This window comes from Rhinatrema bivittatum, chromosome 2, assembly GCF_901001135.1.
Source record: "Rhinatrema bivittatum chromosome 2, aRhiBiv1.1, whole genome shotgun sequence".
Lineage (NCBI taxonomy): Eukaryota > Metazoa > Chordata > Amphibia > Gymnophiona > Rhinatrematidae > Rhinatrema > Rhinatrema bivittatum.
The window spans coordinates 748,530,788-748,555,378 of NC_042616.1; the positions used below are offsets into that span (position 1 = coordinate 748,530,788).

A 24,591-nucleotide genomic window follows, 5' to 3' on the forward strand; every position below is an offset into this window, starting at 1 on the left:
TCTTTTCTAGGAATATTACTAGAAAATAAAGAATACCATAAAAAATTGACCAAAAAAAAAAAGTTTGCTTTCAGCAGTGATACTAAGTGATAACCTCATGGCTATTCAGAGTGTACATCTGTGTTTGCCTTTCTAGGTAATCTCTGTAAGCCACTCTCCCTTACAATTTAATTCTCATGGTAACGTAGAAAAAATTGTATACATTTAAACTATTAAATATTCCACATGCCTAAAGCACGGCCTCTCTCACTCCAGTGGACATTTCAAGAGTAAACTGTTTTCACAAGGAAAAACAGACATATCAATAGTTGCCAAATTATTCAGGCGACTTGCCAATTCTTATGCTACAAATTTTTCTGATATTGCTTATCTGCTTGCTGAGGACTTTATCTACTAGAAAGAGAAAAAAAATTGACTGTAAGTCTTGGATCGCATGAAAGTTTTACATTCACAAACACAAAAGATTCTGGTTTTACATTCACAAACACCCTTAGATTCTGGTTAATCTAAGGGTTTTTTCTGATGGGCGAAAATAGGAGAAAAAAATTGTTTAAGGCTCAGCTGAAACCTTGTTATGGAGTTGACCAATATGCCTTTTTTTAGTACTTTAATCTTATGTGTGCATGAAATTTCTGCTAACCAGCAAGGTTTGAATCAAACTCCTACTAACCAGAGATTTTACTACCATGAAAGTTTTAACCATCACATATTGGCTAATTATGGACTAGGGATACTGGCATTTTTATCATTTCACTACAGCAAAAAGTAAAGCAAAAATTACTCCCAAGAATAAGTGCATATGTTCCTTAGTTATTTGCTTGCCATCTTCGGGCTAGCTCCAGGAAAAATGCTTTTTGTCTTACAATTTTCTGCTAGTCAAATACAGGTTTGAAAAACCTGTAGGTTTAGGTCAGGATGTGTCAAAGCAACCAGATATCTAAGCCTTGAGATCCTCCCAATTTGCTTCAACTTTGTAAATCATCAAAACCTTTTAAATTTATCTTAGGTCATTTCAGTGTAAAATGAAAATTTAGCAAAATCTTTACCAAAAGGTGTGGAAACTACAGCTTGTGAGCCAAAACTAGCCCCCATCCGCCTTTCTTCTGGCCCCCCAATGACCCCCCCATGTGCTTTTACCTGTGGTGCCCTCAGTTTGCCCATCTCAACCTCACCCTCACTGCCTCTCAGGCAGAAAGGAGAAGGCTGTCCCCAACACTTCATATTATCCTAGGTCAGACAATAGGATTCACTGTGATTAAAAAATAAATAAATAAATTCAGTTGATTGCAGGGTCAGCAGGAAGGAGGCCTGGCAGGGAGAGTCTTCTCTCTTAGCTGCAGCCTAGCAGAAAACACAGCACCACCGCCAGGCTCCCAGATGTCTTCTTGCCTGGTTTTGGGACCCCAATCCCATAGGCATGGGTAGAGTGTGGGCGGGCAGGCAATGGCTCCCCCCCCCCCCCCCAAAAAAAAAGAAAAAAAACAAACAAATGCTATTACTGGAGCGGAGGCAGCTTTGATGGTGGCTCTGGCAGAAAAAGTATACAAATTCAATGTGGGGCCTCTGATCCCGAGCCCACTATCAGCTCACTGCTCCCTGGTCCCTTGCTTGGATTTCTTAGGCAACATTAAGCCCAGGCGGAAGGAAGCGGTGCGGGGAAGGGGGTACTGTGGCAGAATCCGTGAGCGCGCTCAGGCTCAGAGGTCACTGAATTTGGGGCTTTTGCTTCTGCGGCCTGAAAACTGAGACACCAATGCCAAGGTGCTGGATCAGCCTGCCTTAATCAAATGAGGGGGAGGGGGAAAGATGTGGCAGCAGTGACGAGGAGCAGTCGGGGGTAGGAGATGTGGTAGGGAGTGACTGTAAAAAAAAAAAAAAAAAAAGTCCACTTTAAAATAGGCCTCCTCTGTGAGCAGCGGATTTTCCTAGGTAAGGACCAGGCACGGTCCTGGGCAGAAGAGGCAGGAGAAGGAACAGACCCAGCATGTTAATCCTCAGGCTGGATCTGGTGGGAGAAGTTATTTTTTGCTTAGCACAGCCTGAGGACTAACCTGCAGAAGAGCCAGTAATGTTCTGTTTAAAAAAAAAAAAAAAAAAGTTTCCCCAGCCCTGGTCTGAACTATGAATAGTAGTATCTCCACAGAGATACTCCCTTTGGTTCTCTCTTTCGGTTGACCAGTCTATGTAAAATGCCTGTAACCCCTGTTCCATCTGGGGTCACCTTCGCAGCCTTGGGGAGCACTGGGACCACTTTCCCAAGAAGGGGGAAATAATCTCCTGGGTCGTAGGCTGGGGGGGAGGCCAACCTGCAAGGCCAAACTGAGCAGAGGCCACGCACACAAACACCGCCACAAATTCACTGTCCACTACATTGGGTGTGCTCCAACAGGAAAAATAATTCATTTAAAACGCTGTTCAAGCACTCCCAGAAGTGGTAATGGGAATGGGTCACAGCTACCTCCTTGTCCTGGCTTGGTGACTCGGAGGGAGCCCCATCCAAACTCTTAACCAGGGTAATGCATCCTCCAAAAACCCTGCCCAAAGGAGCTGAGCCAGTCTGACTGTCGGGGGTGGCAGGAACACTCTCCAACCAACAGATAACCTTCCCAGCTCCAATAACTCAGATCTCAGGATTTCCCATAGGAGAAAAGTCACCTCAAACACCACACATTTTCTGCATATTACACTGCTCACTCTTTTTGTAGCAGACCAGCGTTACATACAGATTTATGATGCCTCACCTGCCACTGCATCGTAATGACATGCATAGTATACCTGTAAGTTATCCAGCGCTATAAACTTTTACAAAGCACAAACCATCTCCTGCCTTCCTAAACTATGGGGTAGATTTTAAAAAAGGTTGCGCGCACACATGGACGCCCGATTTTATAACATGTGTGCGCCGATGCCCGCGGCCTTTCCCCGTTCCCTCCCAGGCCACTCCAATTTCGGAGTGGCCTGGGAGGGAACTTCCCAACCCCCTAACCTAACCTCCCTTCCCCTTACCCTCCCGCCCCCTAGCCCTATCCTAACCCCCCCCCCCCCCCCCCCCCCCCCCGACCTTTATTTTACCTGTTGTGCCTGCCTCTGGGCAGGCACTCATTGCGCGCACCGGCAGCCTCTGGCCCCGTTCCGCCCCTGGATCGCCCCGCCCCCTCCCCTTTTTCGAAGCCCCGGGACATACACGCGTCGCCGAGCCTGTCTAAAATAGGCCCGGTGCACATAGGCTTTTTAAAATCTACCCCTATATATGTTTAAATTTAAAAAAAAAAAAAGTTAAAGGGATCTTATTTCTGTTCTCCACCTGCTCCAACTCCTCATAATCATCTGCATTCATTAAGCTGTTTTCTTTAACAATGTATTTATTTACTTAAATTTATAAAACACTTCCCCGATTTAAAACAAATCGTTCAAAGCAGAGTACAATCAAATACATTAGCACTGCCTCTAGCTTCTGTCTGGTATATTTTACTTTGGTTAGCAGTATGTCCTGTTCAGTAGATACCTCACCTTTAAACCACTCGCACGTACAACTGTAAAACTGAACCAGATTTTCTAAAGTTTGGAAAAGAGAACAAAAAGCAGGTTAGGATGTCAAATGAACAGTCAGACAAATTCAGAAGGAACTGTGGAATGCAATTCTATTGGTCAAATCTGCATCTGAAATTCTATTAGCAACCAGGCTCTCAGTGACCTATGCACCCAGTTGTGATAGCAAGGTGTAGAGTAATGTCGACAAAATAGGGAAAAAAGGAGCCCATGTAATAAAATGTTTAAAATATGCTAAATTTAAAAAAAAAAAGGAATATTAACAACATGCAGTAAAGAGCATTAATAAGATCCTCAGCAAGAATTTATATAATAGAGTTGGGTAGAGTTAGGTTCACTGTATCCTAATTACCTCATGATTTCCCAACCAGTGCAACCTAGTACACTGATGTGCCATCAGAGCTGTATCATGGAAAAAGTCTCCACTGCCTGATGCTCAGATCTAGACAAGCACCAGAGCTCTGCTCTCAGTACCTCAAAGAAACAAGACAACAGGATCGGGTCATCATGCATGCTGCTTCTTCCTGGCGACAGCATGCGCCCCAAAGCGTGGTAATTAAGGGGCAGTATGCTGGCCACAGATAGCTGGGCTCCACTTTGTGCACACAGAACCTCCTGAGCCTGTTCCCAAGAGTCCCTCCAGCCTCTGACTTATGCCCAGGCTGAGTGAGCACTGGATACGACCCATTCTGTGTGTTTGCAGCAGTGGAGGAGCACTGGCAGCCACATGCAGCTGCCAAGGTAAACTAACCAAGCCTCCCGACCGCACCTCCTGTACTTACATATAGAGGGAGCTGGTTTTTTGTGGCAGGTTCATGAGTAACCTCTTCTCGTCCTTTGTTTTAAAATTTGAAGAGAGGCTCTGGAGCCAGCAATGTTTCCTGAGCTTTTCTTCTGGCCATACGAGTCCCTCTCCATGCCCGCACTGCCGCCTTTGTGGATGCTGGTGTACCACACAACATTTTTGTTAATATAGGGGCGCCATGGGCTCAAACGTGTGAGAAAACTGCTCTCTCATATACAGGACACATCAGAAAAACAAACAGCATGTACAAAAGCACCCAACAGCTACAGTATTACTCAAGACATAGCCATGCAGAATAGATGAAAGAACCAGAAAGGTTAACAGAACTTGCACCAGACGAATGAACCCAATGTTGAAAAACAGAACACTGTTTCTCGGTCATGGCAAAAAGCAGTGGTTTGTTTCAAAATGTGTTCTCTGCAATCTGTTTTACAGATTACGCAGCTTGTTCTCGTCCACTTTGACCGATCAGGATGCACAGGAGTATGAAGACAGCTCCTTTGAAGGTCCCTATCCGCAACCTATGGGACATGCACCTTCACTCCTATTCCTCAAACCCATTTTGATTTGTGTGCACAGAACAGCCTTAAACTCTTCAAAAGAATACTTCTTACCCAGGTGCAGGCTGATCTTAACGTGTCTAAAATCTCTCCGAGAACAAGAGTAAACACATCAAAAGTATTGACCCAAATAAACAGTGAACCACAGCTCAGAAACATCTGAAGATTTACTGAAGACAAATCAGACATGCTTATTTCTGATTGATAAACACTCACCTACTGTACATGCACAATGCTGGTAATCTCAAGTATTAACCCAATGGAAACATGCTTTTAAGTGGAATTCTCATGCAAGATTTTGAGATCATGAATTCTATTTCTTCCTCGTCATGGCTTTAATATACCATCACCGATAACACTCTCGCCTACAATCTGTTATTAAGCTCGTTCAGCCAGATCATATTCCCTTTCCGCTATATCAAAACACCCAGGATCTATCACTAACTGTCATCTCAGCTTTAGCTAGACTAGGGGTTTGTTAACTGCACTGTGATCAATGCATTTCTGTCAAACTGAGCCTTCATCTTGCCTCAAGTTCCTTCCAGAGTTATGCAATGCATTCCAGAATTTAAATGAGCTTGCTTGAATTTGCTCCTACACACTTTCATGTTCTCGCAATTCAGCATATTTTCAGTCTCTCGTCTTCTGTCCAAAAAACAATACATAAAAATGCCAACAAAATGGCCATGAAGCGGGGGCTATTATTAGCAAACAACTCCACACCCAGTCTACAGGAGCTCCAAAGCTTTAAATAAATGCCATCGCCATGGACATAAACGTGTGGGGAAGGGGGAGATGCAAAGGAAATTTTGTCTGCTTTTCTACTTAACAGCGTAGTGCAACTGCTCCTTATTTACTGAGAAGCATGGAAATATTAAATCAGCTACATATCGTCCAACGTGTTCTGCAACAACATCTGGTGTTATGTGCAAGTGGTTTGGCAGAGAAGCCCATTTTCATTTGCTGTTCTTAGTTCAGTCTGAGAAAGTTTGCATGGTTAAAAAAAAAAAAAAAAATCTTCAGAGCCATTAGTTTCTCTGAAAGCCTTGGACAGTCCATATGACCATGTTTGTTTCCGATTTTACAAGAAAACTACTGGTCAGAGAGGAGACAGCAGAGAGCTAACTAAGTTAACATCGGTTTCCTATTGCTTTTTGCATTCCCGACATCCCCGGTATTTTTCTGCCACATCTTAGCAGACAGCATAGTCTAGGATCAGCTGTTTTATTTCTAGTTCTATTAGTTCAAACTGAGATAGCTCATGCATCTGTTTTATTTCCGAGCGCGTTGTGCAGGAAAAGTGCCCAGCTCCTTCTAACCGAGCATAAACTTTGCTATAAATAAACAGAGAAATCAACAAAACAAGGTTTGTGGGAAGGAAATGAAAGTATATGGGGTTTTTTTTTTTATTTCTTTTTGGTTTGAACATCCTGAAAATAAGGTGCCTTGTTTCCCCATTTGTAATATTCTGAGAAACACTGGTGGACTGACATCACAAACATTTGTTCCAGTTTTGCTCCGGTGCAAAGTTCATCAGTAAAAGCAGCAAAGAGATTTCACTCTAGACAATGCTAACTCATGCAAAAACCGTTTTTGATTTGAATCAGACGCGTTTTCACACCTTAAAAACCGAAGGAAGACGATATCACAGTCAATGGACAAAATCAAATAAAATTTTAATTTTCAATGAGCTAACAAGGCCAATGCTCATTACTTTCACAACATGCACCAATTAGAGAGATGTGCAATGAATGCAAGGAAGTCTTGTGTTATTTGTAGAACCTCAAATCAGCATTGAATCTAAGTGTTGGGCCAGAAATGACCTAATCAGCCAATCAAAAAGGATTGCTTACACCATTTTATTCTCGGTTTCTATTTTATATATTTGGTATACTTATTACACGTCATTTAGCTACATTCAGGCTCATCGACAAATGAAAATATCTATTAAAAGAAAGATGACTTGAACACGTTGAGTTGGCTGCTTAGGTATTACAAGCCTATGCATATGCTGAAATCGTCTAAATCAGTACACATGACCTGATCCACACACAACTGTCAAGACCCAAAGAGTGCAATACAAAGGCACAGATAAGTCAATCCTGGACATAGACTTCATTTGGCCCCCAGAAGTGGCCCCCAAACCTAAAACCTAAGAATTCTTTAGCGCTGCCAGAATACACAGAATGGTATTGTTACGTTACTCAATATTGAACTTTACCACCTAACTGATCATTTGAAATGGGATTACACTTACATCCAACTTCACAAATCAGTAATCAAACAATATAATGATGAAGAAAGATTGTTTAAAAAAAACAAAAACAGAAGAATAAAATATTTTCTTCTGTCTATAATCACAAGCATCAGCTTCTCTCAAATATCTCCAGAGCCAACAAACTGAAGCTGAAGGAAAGATGGGCAGGTATTCATATTACACCGCATGCCAATTAAAAATAATTTCAGACACAGATATAATTCTTCACAAGCAGTCATTTTATATAAATCATATATTCGATTTCCATCTGCAGTCTGACAGGATGGAGTGTGTCACAAGACGGCAAGATGCTCTATTAATAAGACTGAGGCTCAGAGATTATTATACTTTCATATATAATAAATACATCTCAGGCAGTCTTGCTATTTATAAAGGCTTTTCCTACATACCTATAAAATTCTAGAGCACAAGGTAATAAACTACAAAAGAAAAACAAAATATTAAGAGACTTATACAGAGAGAGAGAAAACGTGGACCAGGGCTGGCCTGTGGGCTCTGTGGCAGCGCTGTGTGGAGCCATGTGGAAGGCCCCTGATTCAATTCCCCCCACCCCCACCATGAAAGGGCTCTTGCTCTCCCCAGACTGGCTGAGGATGCAGTAGACAGGTTCACAGCCCTTGGCAGGAGGGAGTTGTGGTCATCGCTTAAGAGTGACATCTAGTAGATGTGAATCGATTATTTACTCTTTCAGATAATAGAAAGACTAGGGGGCACTCCATGAAGTTAGCATGGGGCACATTTAAAACTAATCAGAGAAAGTTCTTTTTTACTCAACGCACAATTAAATTCTGGAATTTGTTGCCAGAGGATGTGGTTAGTGCAGTTAGTATAGCTGGGTTTAAAAAAGGTTTGGATAAGTTCTTGGAGGAGAAGTCCATTACCTGCTATTAATTAAGTTCACTTAGAAAATAGCCACTGCTATTAATAGCAACGGTAACATGGAATAGACTTAGTTTTTGGGTACTTGCCAGGTTCTTATGGCCTGGATTGGCCACTGTTGAAGACAGGATGTAGCTTGATGGATCCTTGGTCTGACCTAGCATGGCAATTTCTTATGTTCTTAGTGTCTGGATTCATGGGTCATGATGGAAGGGAAGTGGGTAGGGGGGGCAGCTGCTTTGTCACTAGGATTTTTTTTTTTTTTTTGCCACATTTTCTTGTATTCCCATGTTTTGTTCTGAATATTTTTGTTTTTGCTTGCTTGCCACTTGTACATGTCTGAAGTGGTCTAATATTGTATTTTTGTCTCTTTGCTCAGTCCTGCAGGTTAAGTGAATCCTGGGGTATTTTTCCCAGCAGTGGAATACTCCAGAGAAAGATACTGTGGCAAGGTGGCTCCGCCCCTCATCCTGGAACTGCCATATTGTAAAGGGGTGTGCACAGCTCCCTGATCCCTCTGGCTGGAGTGTACAAATCGATGGGGGGGGGTCTAAGTAAGATCCTCCCTCCCACCTACCCTGCTGCACTCTGAAGCGAGAAAAATAACCCAAAGTGCGGGACCCAGCTCTACCCCCTAATCTCAAACCATGTATGCTTTTTGTCACCTCCTCCTTAAAATCCCTGGTGACCCAGCTGTGCCCTCAGTGCTCCCTACACTTCCGGGTCCAGCAGTGCCATTTTAAAAATGGAACCCAATGGCCTCAAAAGCATCTTTGCCTCTATCATATGATGGGGTAAAAGTGTGCCCGAGACTGGCCGGACCTCCAGAAAAAAAATCTCTAAATAAATAAATAAATAAATAAATAAATAAATATTTTCATAGTAGTTTTCTTTACTGGTAGCAACTTTTATAGTTGCTTTCCAGTAGCTAGGTAGAACACATAAGTAAAGATCTGAGCACAGATTGGAAAGAATAATTAATACCATAAGTTTGAAAATGTTAAAAACTGGGAGATTTCCAATTTGTAGACTCAGTGTTGATGGTTTAAGTGTTTATTACTAGTGAAGAGATGATTGAATACTAATTGTAGAAGTAGGCGATATTGAACAAAGTTGAAAGGTTAGAAAAAGGTGAAGATAATCCTCTGCTGGATCTCCAGAGATTTTAAGTAAGTGGTCAGGAGGAGGGTCAGGGGAGATTATGGAGTGTGGAAGATGGGATCTTACTAAACCCAGAGGGATTTTAATGCTCCAGCACGAGGGAAGGGGAGATTTGGGGGGCCACTTGATTCAGCCCATTTAAAGAACGACCCCTAAGAGCATCGAGACGTGCGGCAGCATCACAGTTCTGCAGGGGAAAGTTAGCTATGGCTTTTGAAATGAGTTAACTTTCAGCAAAAAACGCAGCTTGCAAACTAAGACAAATCATATCATTTGATTTTTTTTTATGGTATTACCCTCTTCATGAACTGATCTGCTTGCAAATCAACTCATTTACATACCCAAGTTGTTGCAGTAGTTTTAAAGTCGGTATGTTACTGCAGCTTAGTAAATGACTCCCTTGAATTGTAAGCTCTCTGGGGCAGGAAACTATTGCACCAGATTGCAGCTTGCCTTGAAGTTGGATTTGGAAAGGCAAGTAATTAAATCTAAAATCCAAAACCAAACTGGGAAAAGATAAAATGGGTACCTTACATGGTTAAAGCAGCCCTGAAACAGCTTTGATTGTTGTGTATTAGGTCAAAAAGCCAATTTACATGACGTGATATATTACTTATACTGCCTGAAAATGAGAATTTTTTTTTTTTTTTAACAAGTTATCCTTTGGCCTCCTGAGATCATATGCAAACTTTTGCATGAATGAGTTTTCTTTTAGAGGATTTGACTAATTGTACAAATGATTCTCATATGTTTAATCATTATAAACTGTCTTCACAATGCACCCTGGAAATAATAAAGAATAAGATCCCAAGTCTAGAACATACACAATTTGTAATTTTGAGATTTAATTAATGTGTGCTTTTATTCGATTGTGTAATCAACTTTCAGCTTTTCAGAAAGCCAGACTAGAAATTCAAAAACAAACAAAAAAATTGAAACATTTTCCACAGAAAAAGGCAGCGGGGTCATTAAATGACAACAAAGGGAGTGAAGCTCTGAGAAAATATCAGAGAAGATGCTGGGTACCTGGGGTATAGCTTACAAAAATAATGACCGAATTCAAGAAAGATAGCGCGAGAACCAAGTTTTAGGAAAAGTTACAAACAAGCCCAATCAGCCAGCACAAATTTTGAAACAGTGCATCTCTTAGCCAAGGATTTAATATGGGGTACCTTATAGAAAGGGAAAGCTTGGATACCAGAAATTGTACTAACCAAACTTGGCTGAAATTTTTATACTTTTTGTACGTTCGCTGCCTTACTTCTAACCCCAAAACTGAAATCTGGCCTAGAGGGCCTTGGTAAGGAGAAAGGCCTGCAGTAATATTAGTCAGCAAAGGCAACTGAACAGACGGCGTGAGCAGAGATATCTTCTGTAATTGCTATGCTGTTTTTATTGTTTCGCATCAGGCACCACAAATAAGTACATTCTCCCATGGAACACTTACACTTACTCACTTCTGCTTAACAGGAGTTCCTTTCAGACAGGGAACATATCTATCAGTTTGAAGCAAGCCATGCATGAAAAGGTAAGACCAGTTCCAGGCATTGCGACACAGGCAAAATATATAAACGCCAAACAAAACACACGCAATGAAATTAAAAACGACACCACATAACTGATAAACCATTAATTATATGTTGCAATGGTGAAGTTCAGTTAATTAAAAATTGACAACTAAATGAAGGAAATTCATTCTGCTGCAAGGTATCCTACTGTTAACAGTATGTGCTCCTTAACCAAGAGGCTAAGTCACACTTGGTTACATCTCCAGTTATTTTAAACCCGGCCAATGCAGCTTGATTTGGGTTTGATGCTACCTGGTCTCAAAGTTGGTTAGAATTTAGAATGAAGCAGGACTGAGCAGCATTTGTTCAAGTGCTTAAAGTGCCCTATTCGAACAATTCAACAAAGACGACTGGAACAGAGGGTGACAAAAAACGCTAAAGGAGTTAGAATAAGTCCCCTAGGATGACAGAAGACTATAAAATCATGAGTAGGGTGGAATGGGTAAATAAATACAATACGAAAACAAGGGGACAGTACATGAAACATAGCTAATAGGATTTAAAGGAACGTTAGAAAGTAATTTTTCGCTCAACTTCCATTCAAGCCGTGGAATCTGTTGCCAGTGGATGTTGGCAAGTCAGCTAGCATAGAAGGGTTTAAAAAAAAGCTTTGGACAAGCTCCTGGCGGAAAAGTTCATAAAATATTATTAGACAGGTAGACTTGAGAAAGCTATCAATGACCTCGGGAGTGAGTAACGAGAAATAAAAGTTTACTTTGCGATATAATGCCAGTTACTTGGCCACTGTCCTGTCAGGTCTGCCAGACTGCAGAGGGGATCGAAGAGGCTGGATTTTCAGGAAACGGCCATGCTAGTGCAGGTAGTTACGGAGGTTACTTTCTGGTTAGACATGGAAAGGGAGAGGTGCTGGGTATAAACTCAGAGAGAGGGGGGGGGGGGGCGGGAGAGATTTGGTATTCTCATCTGCCCTAGATGGTCCACTACAAATGAGGAAATTGACAAAAACTATCCTGGGTAAGGATAGAGATCTTACTGGGGGCCACCTAGGGAGATTTCTCAGGTCCACTCAACCTCTTCCCCCTCACCCTCTTGCTTCCCCATCCTTCCTTTAAACTTTCAGATTCTCACTGCTGAGTATAAGCAGATAAGAAGAGAGGAGAGGCAGTCAAATTGCTCAGCTAATGCAGCCAACACTGTGCTGCATAGGAAGAGTGAGCAGACTTGACCAAGGCTGGCTTTACAGCTAATTACAGGGAAGGATTTCCTGACCCCCCTTAGCTGGTGGGGGTCAGCCTTTGTCAAGGATGTCACTTGCAGTGAAGCACAACAGCAGCTGCAAAAAGCCACTGTAAAAGCATCTTTTTATTTAAGCAATGTTCTGCCAAAAAAAAAACAACACACTATTTTGGAGGGGAAATTTCAGCTTTCATTATAATCAAGGTTTCTGTGACTTTATAAATCATCAATTGATTTATTTGTTGCATTTCTAAGTCACATTCCCCTGCAGACCCAAAGTAATATACAATAAAACAAAACAACAATCTAAAAATAAACAAATCACATAAAAATCATAAAACAGCATATTTCAGAATACAATAATCAAAAAACATTTTTCAATACATTCAAGCGCACCCACAATTAAAACTAAATTTGATAATTATTGCCCCCAAAAGTTGAAGAGGAAAACCACAGAAGATTATAAAATGTTGCAAAGAGAATGCTACAAGTATAGCTTATTTTTTTCCCCAAATATTCTGAAACATTGTATCATTTTTCCTATCCTTTTAAATCAGCAGAGGATTACCTTCACCTTTTTCTAACCTTTCAACTTTGTTCAATATCGCCTACTTCTACAATTAGTATTCAATCGTCTTTTCACTAGTATTCAACACTTAAACCATCAACACTGAGTCTACAAATTGGAAATCTCCCAGTTTTTAACATTTTCAAACTTATGGTATTAATTATTCTTTCCAATCTGTGCTCAGATCTTTACTTATGTGTTCTACCTAGCTACTGGAAAGCAACTATAAAAGTTGCTACCAGTAAAGGAAACAACTACTATGAAAATATTTATTTATTTATTGACAGATTTTTATATACCGAAGTATAGCGCTCTGCCTTCACTCCGGTTTACAGTTGAACAACTCATTACATATAGCGAACGATATAAACGGGAATCGTGTTAACTAAAAACGCAACAAAAACATTGAAAAAGTCGAAGAAAACAGGTCATACAGTATAAAACAATATTTAATCAGAGTAAGAAAGAGTACTGCTGCGTAAATTTCGTGAAAAAAACAAGATAAAGTCATTGAGTTTCAGGTGTGTTAGATGTAGGCTTAGCCAACACCATCTGTGAATGTTTGTCTGTATAAAATATATTATGCAGAACTAATTTCACAACTGTATTGAAAGTGTTTCTTGACATAATTAAGAGAACGATTTCTATAGTTTGGACAAGAAACATACTGTATGTAGGACTGGTTGACATTACAAATTTGAATTATTTTTAATTTTGGAGGAGGTGTGTAACTTTACAAGGGCTCGACAGCCTTTACAATAATATGACTCCTGATGAATTAACTCATCTTAAGGTGGGTACACCTTAGTCACATAAAATGGTTCTTTAAAGCACAAGGGGTCTTATTTGCAAAGCTTCAAAGTAATGCCGAGTGATACCAGCCTTATTTGGAACCATGGATCAGACAGAAACGTGATAATAAATAAATAGGTATTTAACTAACATAGATTGGAATGAAAAAGCTTTCCGATAACAAATATGTATGTTATTGTTATTACTGTTCCTCTTATAATCATGTGAAAATTGTAAAGCCTGTTGCTAAGTTCTGTTCTCTGTAAACCGACGAGATGTTCCCAACTTTCGTCGGTATATAAAAGATATTAAATAAATAAAATAAATAAATACCAACTGAATATATATATACACCAGGGCAACTGTAGTTTTAAAACAGATTCACCACCATCTGTCATATCTACACACTTGGGAAATTACCTATTGTATAAACATTTGTTCACCAAAATGATAAAATGTAGCATTAGAGAATTTTTCCATTTACATTACAATTTTCATCGCTGCAACTATTCTAAAGACCAGAAAAATGACTAATACAAATTTCAGTTCATACCCTTCCCTTAACTCTGCTGTGGGGAAACCCAGAGCCATCTCAAAAATTCTCAGTAAAGAGATTGTAAACAAATGATATCTGTCTCGAGTTGTTAGGAATCTTTGAGTTTCCCTTCCCAAAAGTTTCCTAATCAATACAAATGCACAAAAGATAGAATCTAAATGAATCTATAAATGGTACAGTACTCCAGCACAATAAAAAAAAAAAAAAATAAAACAAAATTAGGATTAACAAGGCAGAGCTTGTGGTGATAGGGAAACACTGTACCACATATGGAGGCAATGCTGAGAGTTTCAGGATTTCTGGGCAGCAGTATTATTCTAAACAAACAATGAGTCACCAACTGCCAATTAATCTGGTCAGGATCTCTTGAAGGTACAAGTCCATTTGAAAAGTCAGAAGGGTATTTTTGTTTCACTGAATCATATATTAATAGCTGCTAAAAGTTTACTAACAAAAAAATGGAATAATCCGTTAACCTCTGATTGATTTGATTCAAATGGTAGGGTTCATATATGACTTTGAGAAGCTAATTTATGAAATAAAGAAAACATTATCCAGATGGGACTTCTAGTTCGAAGTCATTTTTAGAATGGGAGTTGAGAAATGGAAAGATGGATCCTAGTTACCAAACAACATCTCTAGAACAAAAAATAAATGGAATAGTGTAAGAAAAATCTATTATTCTTGAATAGTAGGCAATTCTAGACGTCTAACCAGGAAAAGTGATATAAAGGGCAGGGGTTAAGGGAACTGACTAACTTTTTAAACCTGCATATTTATAGTACTTTTGTCAAGTTGACCATTACTGCCAGTCATGAAAAGAAAACCATCAGTACTGTTTGGTGGACAATAAAACAATATCAGCACAATTCTGGGGGTTCCTTTGAAATCAAACCCAAATACCTACTAAATAGGACAAAGTACCTCTGGACAAACAGGATTTATTTTGTCAACATTAAAGTTTATATATATTTAATAATAATAAAAAAAAAAACAACCAGTCACCCATGAGAACATTTTTCATTTTTATTATAAACTAAAGAAACCAAAACTTTTTCTCAGGAATGAACTCAGAAAGAAATCTTAAGTAACAAGATACACACATCAACACTAACTGTTCCTGGGAACACAATCAGAACATAGCTTTATGGTAGTTATGTACTCTCCACACACAAACCTTCTTACAAGATCTTCGTGCTCTGGGATAGACAGCACAGTGGGCCCCTTTTCCCCTCAGCAAGTACAGTAGTGGATACTGGAATTTTGTAGCCCAGCGAAAATCAATGCAGATCTGATGAACCAGATAAGATCATCATCATTTTGTAGTCTTTGTCTGATCAGTCTATTGACCAATTGTACTCCCAGCTGAGTACGGAACAGTGGCCCTCTATCTCAAGGTAATCTGCTGTTCCAAGCAGGATGATTTCTCATCCAAACACAGCTGGCAATTGCACCAACAATAAACTGACAAATATTGTCATTGACCACTTGTTTGCTTTGCGTTTGTAAGTACCATATGTACTAAGAGATCCAAGAGGTCTACCCCAACTTTGATTTTATTACAGTCCATAAAACGTGTTTTCTTTCCTCACCAACTACTGTCGTATTATTGTGCATTATTGATAGCAATATTACTGCTTTAGACTTCCAAAGCATACATAAAATTAAAGTGAGGTCCACATCAAAAGCAAAGATAACTCAGAATTTCTCTCCTTTAGGATCAGACTGCATTCCATTTGGAATGTCAGCCTAGTTTCTCTTAATGGTGCCCTGATAGGTCAGGTTATTTTTTTACTTTTTTACATTCTATATGTTAGAATCTCAATGTTCCTTGTAAACGGTTATCGGTATATAAAAACCACTAAATAAATAAATAAATACTTAGGTGTGCTTGTTAAAAAAAAAAAGTATCACCCACAACATTCCTTCCTGATTTGTACAAAGCGTGTCTGGGCCTGGTACAACATGACGGTTTGTCTGTATTTCTCCAACTTGTTTGCCCAAATAGATATCCCCAGTCAGGGGATACAATATTGCTGTATCACAGCATCACAAAGCTTTGATGTCATATTTTGAGAGTTTGCTGGGCAAATACTATCTTAAAGGGACGACCCCTGAAAGCTACCAGTTGTTCATTTTCTAAAGTGCCCACACTTTGAAGGTAGAATATTTGTCCAATTCTCTCCTATCCTCCCACATAACTTTATTATCATAAAGCATATACCCAGCTATTTGTTGGAATCAATCCAGACTTACTGTGACATAAAAACAAGAATGCCCTATGTGTGGACACCACAATTCTTTCAGGGTTTTGTGGTGTCCATGGGTCAAGCCACTCAAAGTGAGAAGGCCTATATATGACTTCAGCTCAAAATCACCTAGTTACTTCCATGTTTTTATGCTATCTGGATTACTTTTGTTCCACTCTGTGAAATTACACTGCTTCCTGATTTGTTTTCCTCATAATTTATAATATATTGCCAGATATAAATAGGCACAAGTTTCTGAAATCTAGTTCCTTCAGCTTCCTCGTGTTGACCCATCTCATCCATGCATGCAATTTTACTATACTTCTGTGGTAGAGCTTTTCTCTACAACCTGCCATTTCTACCTCTATTTCTTCTTTCATGGTGGCAGCAACCAGATACCTACTATTCAGGAGGAGCCTTCCTTCCCTAGGAGCAACTGTATATCCATCTTACCTACTACTACCTATTTATGAATTTTACAATATAATATCAAGCATTAAAACTTGAAAGGCAATACATGTGGTAATACACTATTATCAGAAAACTGAAAAAGAATACAAATTTCACAGATATCTAGTACCACATATCTTATAAGCCCACAATAAGTGATCCAAGATTTACATAATTCAAGAGGAAATCAAAATATAACAACATGAGGTAGTAATGATAATGGGTCAGTATACTGTTAGAGGTCAGGTTACAGCTACATGGAGCTCATATACCAGAAGAGCTAAACTGAACTCTTTATTAGTAAGAAAAGCTGTTAGTTGAGACAGATGGAAAAACAAGTAGGAAATACCGTGATGCTTAATCAAGCATTTACAAGGAAATTTTAACACAAATAGCGATACTATCTCAAGAACAAGGTTTTAATAACAAAAACTGGCATCTTCTCCTCTGAGTTTGTCTCGAAAGGTCAGGAAACATTTGAACTTTACAGTTCAGAAAAAGCTCAGTTTGATGTGCAAAATATTTTTTGAATATCCATTCCCTATCAGAGTCAAGCAAGAATGTAACAATGTTGAAGGCGTAGCCAAGTTTTCATCTGACTGCTCCAAATCTGCCAAAATATCTATCTCAGGTGTCTCAGTGGGTAGGAGGACTTGCATGTTGCTATTCTGCAATGGCCTCTTCTTTAACTGGGGTGTGTAATAAATCTTGGAAATTATTGGAAGCACAGCTTTTGGAATTTTTAATATTTCTTGAAAGTACCTCCTCCAGATATCTTTGGGTGACGTGAGAGTAATTTTCGGAAAGGTAATACAACGCAAATTTTTTGCGTGTATTTGATTCTCAATATTCTCCAGTTTAACCTGAAGGGATTGATTTTCCTTAATTAGCGCTTGCTGAGTAAGAGTGGAACTCTCAACATTAAATTTAAGAGATTCCAAGACCACTTTATGTTCACCAACTTCTTTCTCAACAGTTTTTAACCTTTTGTCTAAATCTTGAACTGTATTAGAAATGAGGTTTACTTGTATTGAAATAGTTGAATTCAAAACATGGATAGCATCCCAGATCGATTCCAGACTAAATGACTGAGGCCTTACCAGCTCTGTTAGCCGAATAGGTGGATAGTCAGCAATGCTCTCACAGATCTGCTGGGAAGCAGCTCCAGCAGAAACCACTCCTGTAAGCCCTAAGCTCTGACATAAGGCTGAGGCTTCTCCCTCCACAAACTGCGGGTGCCTTCCACCGACAACGTTGAGTCCCGGGGATGGGATCGAACCTCAGCAGGGTTGGCGGGCGGCATTTATAGGCAAGTAAAAGGTCTAAACAGTATGCGGAAGCAGATAGGGAGTCAATGTAGTTATTTGAGAAGAGAGGACACAAGGTCATAGTGATGCTGAATTTTAAATACATTACAGTGAAGAAAGATGGATCATGGGAGATCCATGAAGAGCAGGCTGCAATAGTCCAGGGGTGGCCAACTCTGGTGCCTAAGAGTCACAAACAGGTCTGTTTTTCAGGATATCCACAATGAATATGCACAAGATAGATCTGTATATACTGCCACCGTTGTATGCAAAGTGTAGCTCATGCACATTTATTGTGGATAACCTGAAAACCAGACCTGTTTATGTCTCTTGAGGACAAAAGTTGACCAACCATGCAGTAGTCTAAGCAGGAAGTAAATAGAGTATGAATGAGTGTTTTGGTAACATGCTCAGAAAAAAAAAAAAGGGGTGGATTTTAGTGATGTTATAAAGGAAGAAATGACACGATTTGGCAATGTTTTAGATGTGTGTAGCAAGTGAGAGAGGCATCGAAGATGATTCCAAAGTTACAGACTGAGAGGATTGGGAAGTTGAGAATGCCATTCAGAGACAGAAAACAGAGGGAAGAAAGGATAGGATTTGGAGGGAGGAGGAGCAGGAAGACAAGAAGTTTTGTGTTGGTGGTGGTGAGACATTCAAGCAGTGATGTCAGACAAGCATATTGAGATTTGGGACTGGATTCTTGGTGAAATTTCTTATGTAGTAAGGTAGATCTTGGCATCATCAGCATATACATGGTACTGAAAGCCATGAAAAGATATTAGAGCACCATGGGAACAACTGTAGAGTGAATAGAGAAGACAATCTAAGTCAAAGCCTTGAGGCACACAGACTGATAGTGGAATAGCAGTGAAAAAATCAGGAAAGTATACAACAAAAAGTATGATAGGAAAGGATAGGAAGGAAACCAAGATAGAGCAGGAAAGATGGTGATTAATAGTGTCTAAAGCAGCAGATAGGTCAAGGAGAATGGATGATTGAATGAAGGCCCTTGGTCCTTGGCCATGAATAGGTCACTGGAGATTTTGGCAAAATTCTGAGGAATGTGGAGGGTATAATTCAGTTGGGAGTGGATCTAGAATGGCTTGAGATAATAAAAAGTCAAGACAGAGGCAGTGAACAGCATATTTGAGTAGTCTGAAAGGGAAAGGGAGGAGGAAGATAAGGCAATAGTTTAGCAGGACAGGTAGAGTCTAGTGAAGATTTTTTTTGAGGCATAGTGTGATCAGAGTATGCTTGAAGGAAGAGGGAAAGTGATTGACTGAAGATATATTGGATGAGATGATCACAGGGAGCTAGAGCTGAGAAGCTAGATGGAAATGGGGTCAGAGGAAGAAGAAATTAGTTTGGAAGAGGACAGAAGATAGGAACATTTTCTCCCCTGTGATTTCAGAAAAAAAAGGAGAGGCTGGCAGGTATCAAAAGAAGGGGAAGTGAATGAAATGCAGGCAAAGGCAGCCTAGTGGAGAATTCACAATTAAATCTTGTGAATCATTTCATGGAAGATGTCAGGCACATAGTCTGAAAATACATGCATATCCTCTGAAAACTAAATAATCCTACACACAAAATCAGAGGTACTCGGCAAATTTATATGCCACTCATCTTTTATTATACTAAACTTTAACTATAACTTTTATCTACCGTATAACCTTTTATGCAGACCACATTGCACGCATTCAGTTTTTAGAGGATATTCATGTATTTTTTTGACCTTGTGAGGTTACCCTTGTATGCATAGTGTTGCGATCCATGGCCGAGGTAGTCCCTGGCCAGGATCCCCTACATCTAGTTGCCGCGGATCGTGTGGGCTGCAGCGCGTCCCTCCCGGCGCCACGACAAGCAGTGTCGGGGAGAGCACGGCAGGATCCGCCCCTTAAAGGGGCCGCAGCGGGAAAGTCTGGCCGTCCCCGGATGATGACGTCAACGCCCAGGGAGATTTAAACTTCTCCCTGGGAAGCCTCAGATGCCTTTGCAACGAGGTCCTTGCTTAGCTGCTACTGGAGTTCTGCTTTGCCTGCCGCCTGCCTGACCCTGCCTGGAACTGGACTCTGCCTTGACCGCCGCCTGCTTTGACCTTGCCTGGATCCGGACTCTGCTTACTGACCGTTTGTCTATACTCTCCCTCAGGCTATTCTGCTCCACCTTCCGGAGAAGAGTTCATCAGTATCACTCCTCGGTGAGTACCCTCCAGACCAAGGGTCCACAACAGACAAAGTAGACATAAACGTATTGTTTAATATTACATATGCTCATAGATACAGTTTGAATATGGACAACATGCATAGTTATATGGACCAGGCGTCAGCAGAAATTTTGGCAGGTTTAAGATTTGAGACATCCATTACAGCAAGTGAAGGAGATTGGAATACTTTCATTAAAGCCAAGAGAAAAGTTATACGTATGGAACTGCATGCTGCGACTTTGGCTGAGTATTGCCACGTAAAAAGAATACCTAGAGGACTGAGAATATTTAAAGAACCTCCTCTATTTGCAACTGATAATACCTTTGTGAGTTGTTGGAATGCTATATTAAACAAATGCAGTCACGATCTTATGGTATTAATAGTCTCCACAATAAAAAATCAAATGGAGGATATTCATAAAGAAATAGAGAGTGAATCACTTGAAATAGTGTCAAATTTCTCTATGGAGGCATTTGATTTACAACTCACTGAGCATCAAAAGCAATTAGATACATATCGTAATGATATTAAGAAAATCAAACTTAGCAAGTTCCATCGTGATGAGAAAGATTACATTACCGGCTATATGTACCCCTGGATGCAAATTAAGCAAAACAAAAGATATAGGGGTAAGGGTGATTTCTCATCTTCGTCAGATGATTCTTCTGACGAAAATAAGAACATTAAAGAGAAAGAAAACACTAGTCAGGTCCACTTTAACATGCCAGAGGAACACAAATATGAGGAACATCATTCAAATAAAGATGCTTTTGTAAATAGAGGTAGAGGAGCTAGAGGTGAACAGAACTTTAAGACTAGAAAAATTTTCGTAGATAATCATAAGAGTGATTGTTCCAGTTCCCAAATTAAGCATTCTAGTAATGTGGTGAACCTATCTTCTAAACAGTTTTTGAGTAATACATTGAATGTGTTGAATAAGGGATTGTCATTCATCCCATCTAAGAAACATGACAACTTCATGACACGTATGGAGCTATATAAGTTCTTTAGGAGATTAAGATTGAAAGATTTCTTTGGTCCCCAACAAGATAAACATGTTGGTAATAAACTGGTAAAATCTATGGGGTGGATGCCCAGAGAACCTCCCAACCCTCTTATTGTTGCGTTTGAATCTTTGGTTACGCAGGATGTGGATTCTGTTGAATCACAATATGAGTGGATTAAATTTAATATTTCTAAAGAAGAAAAAATAGCTATACAACGATTATGTGAGGATACAGAGATAGTAATCAAGGGTGCAGATAAAGGGGTGCCTTAGTAATCATGGACACAGTGAATTATGATGCAGAAGCATGGTCCCAATTAAATAATCCCATGTTCTATGAAAACATTGAGAAGGATCCAGGTTACGATATTATGGCATTCATTAATGACATTTTAGACAAGGCAAAGCAAGAGGGCAGTATTACACAAAAAGAGAAGAGGTTCCTGCAGGTAGATTCATTCAACACACTATACATCTATTTTGCACCTAAAATTCACAAATCTCTAATCAAACCACCAGACAGACCCATAGTGTCTGGTAGGGGTTTGGTCTTCGAGGCAGCGGCAAAATTTATAGACAACATACTTCAACCCCTAGTTAAGGACATTACATCTTATATTAGAGATTCAACTGAGTTTATTGCCATGATTGAAGATTTGGAAAATGTATTAGATGGTAGCAGATTGGTAACAGCTGACTTTACGTCACTCTATACTAACATTCCCCAGAAGGAGGCACTTGATATAATAGAAAAGTCCCTAATTAAATTAGATATTAAAGGTCGTAGAAAAATCGTCATCACACAGATATCTGAGATAGTGATATCACAATTTTATTTTCAATTTCAAGATAAATTGTTTAAGCAGATCAAAGGAATCCCCATGCGGTCGCCCCTTGCACCATCAGTAGCCTGCTTATACGTGGGTATGTATGAAGAAAAATATTTATACATGTCCAAATTTTTCCAACAAGTTGATTTTTATAAGATATACATAAACTATTTATTTTGGATATGGAAAGGTGATAACAGCGAGTTGGATAAATTTGGACAATACATGAATTCCTGTGATCCTAATTTGATCTTTACCCTACAATCCAGTTTCACACAGTTACCTTATCTAGACATCAATGTACAATTACAGAATGGGAAAATATTTACGTTGATTTACGTAAAACCCACTGATAGAAACACGACCCTACATGTCCAAAGTTTTCATCCCAAAAAACTTAAACTTAAGTAAAGCCGTAAGTCAGTTCCTCCGTTACAGACGCATTTGCTCATCCATTGATGAGTATAAAAAATGTGCAAACACATTAATGAATAAGTTTGCAGAGAGAGGGTATCCTAAGAGATGTATAAAACAAGCATAGAAGAGAGCCTTATGTGCAAATAGGCAAAATTTATTATTGCTAACCCCTCGCAATCAGATTACGAGACCTATATGTACGCTCCCATTTTGATCTACGTTCAGCACCATAAAACAAGTCATACTAAAATCTTTACCAGGGTTTGAAGAACCCCCCATTTTTACAATGAGAAAAGGCACCAATTTAAGATCAATGTTAACACAGAGAGAGCCACAAGTAGATGATGGGATGTGGGGCCAATATAAATGTGGAGCCTTTTCCGTTTACAGTAACGTGCTTACGGTAAAAACATTTAAAGCTTCTGGTAGGAAGTATCCGTTTGTGATTAAGGGTAAATTTACCTGCAGTTCAAGTATGCTCATATATGCTATTGCATGCCCTTGTGGCCTATTATATATAGGTCACACTAAAAGACAAATTAGACAACGAATAATTGAGCACAAAAGCAGGTGAAGAACAGAAAGAACAGGAGCACCTTTAGTCGCTTATTGGCAAAATACCCAACACAATGTCGAATAACTGAGGTTTTTTGTTATTCAACAGTGCCATACCCGGCAACAAGGGGAGGTTAATAAAATATTAAGAAGAACAGAGCAAAGATAAATATATCAGTGGAACACAGTATCTCCGGGAGGTCTCAGCGAAGCAGTGGAATGGGATGCCTTTTATGATACATATAAGTGGGATTTAGTCTGTGTTGGAGAAATATTCATAGAGGATACAGTTTAACTGAGCAACAGAGGTGTAATGGGTTTTATCGATGGTGAGATTATGTTGGAGAATTTTAAACGAGGCTAGGTAGTGACAGGTTTATGATTCTAATTGAGTCCAGGCAGTGGGATTGTAGTGGATTAAGTTACAAGTGAGTAATAAAATTCATTCAAATGTCCTTGCCTTTGTACATAATCAATATGATGTGGGTCTTCACAATTGGATAGAAGATTTGTAGTGCACAAAGTCATAAGTGAGTAAAAACATTTATTCAAATCTCTTTGTCACCGGATGCAATCGGTGTGGCGTGGGTCCTCACAATAGGCTGCGATTGGTGAGCAGGCATTTAAATAGACTATAGGAGGAGGTGAATTAGACATGTCACGCTGAAGGGAGTTGTCAGATAGAGGACGCGCTGCCAGTTTATTGAGTGAGTACCTGGTCCATTCATGACATGAGTTTAACAAGTTGTTAATATAGACTGTGTGTGTATATACGATATAAGAAGTTTAGGGAGGACAGTTAAACAATGAATAGTTAGGCTATGCGAGTAAGATTATTGGGCAGGGTTGATTTTATAGTATGTAAAATATGTTTAAAACACTGATTGTGATACGTGGTATTTGACATTAATTTTGGCGATTATATATGTTTGTTTCAGATGGAAGGATAAAAAAATCTAAAATTAGGCTGAAACCCGGCAAAGTATCAAGAAACTTTATGTAGTATTCAATTTGATGGAGAAGTATGATCATTATAAGCCCAGTGTAGAAGTGATTTTGATGGTGGTGGTTCACAAATATTTTGAGCACAATATTAGGTGTGGTGATCTAATTGGACAAGAGATTTGATAATAGGTTGATATCTATTTTTGCAGACATCGTTGTTACATAGTAGACTACTTTGTACCACAAAACTTTTGTTGATATATCATATATATCAACTTGAAGTTGATATATGAAGAAACAATTGAGTATTACAGGTCCCTGAAGAAACCCTGTACTTCAGGGTGAAACGAGGCTCTCATCGGATGAATGTACAGCATGAAGATAATGAATTAATCACAACGTTACTATGTAAAATGGCAATTGTACATGGCATATATTAATTGTTTGAGATTTTGTATCTAAAGAATTGCGTGATATTGAGAATAAGACCAATATTTTAACATGGGTATTGCTTGATGAAAGATGTGTATGATTGGTGTGATTGATATGAGTGAAGGGTAATGAATGTATGATGCGTGCAATGTGGTCTGCATAAAAGGTTATATGGTAGATATAGTTATATTTTGTATAATAAAAGATGAGTGGCAAATACATTTGCCGAGTACCTCTGATTTTGCGTGTCGTTACCTAGACTGGGCAGACAGTGAAAAGA

General features: G+C 39.4%; 1 protein-coding gene across 3 annotated transcripts in view; it reads right to left on the reverse strand.

Moving 5' to 3' along the window:
* Nucleotides 1-24,591, reverse strand: part of TRPS1 (transcriptional repressor GATA binding 1) — a 504,317-nt gene that overhangs the window by 409,900 nt on the left and 69,826 nt on the right. The gene's annotated exons all lie outside the window — the stretch shown is intronic.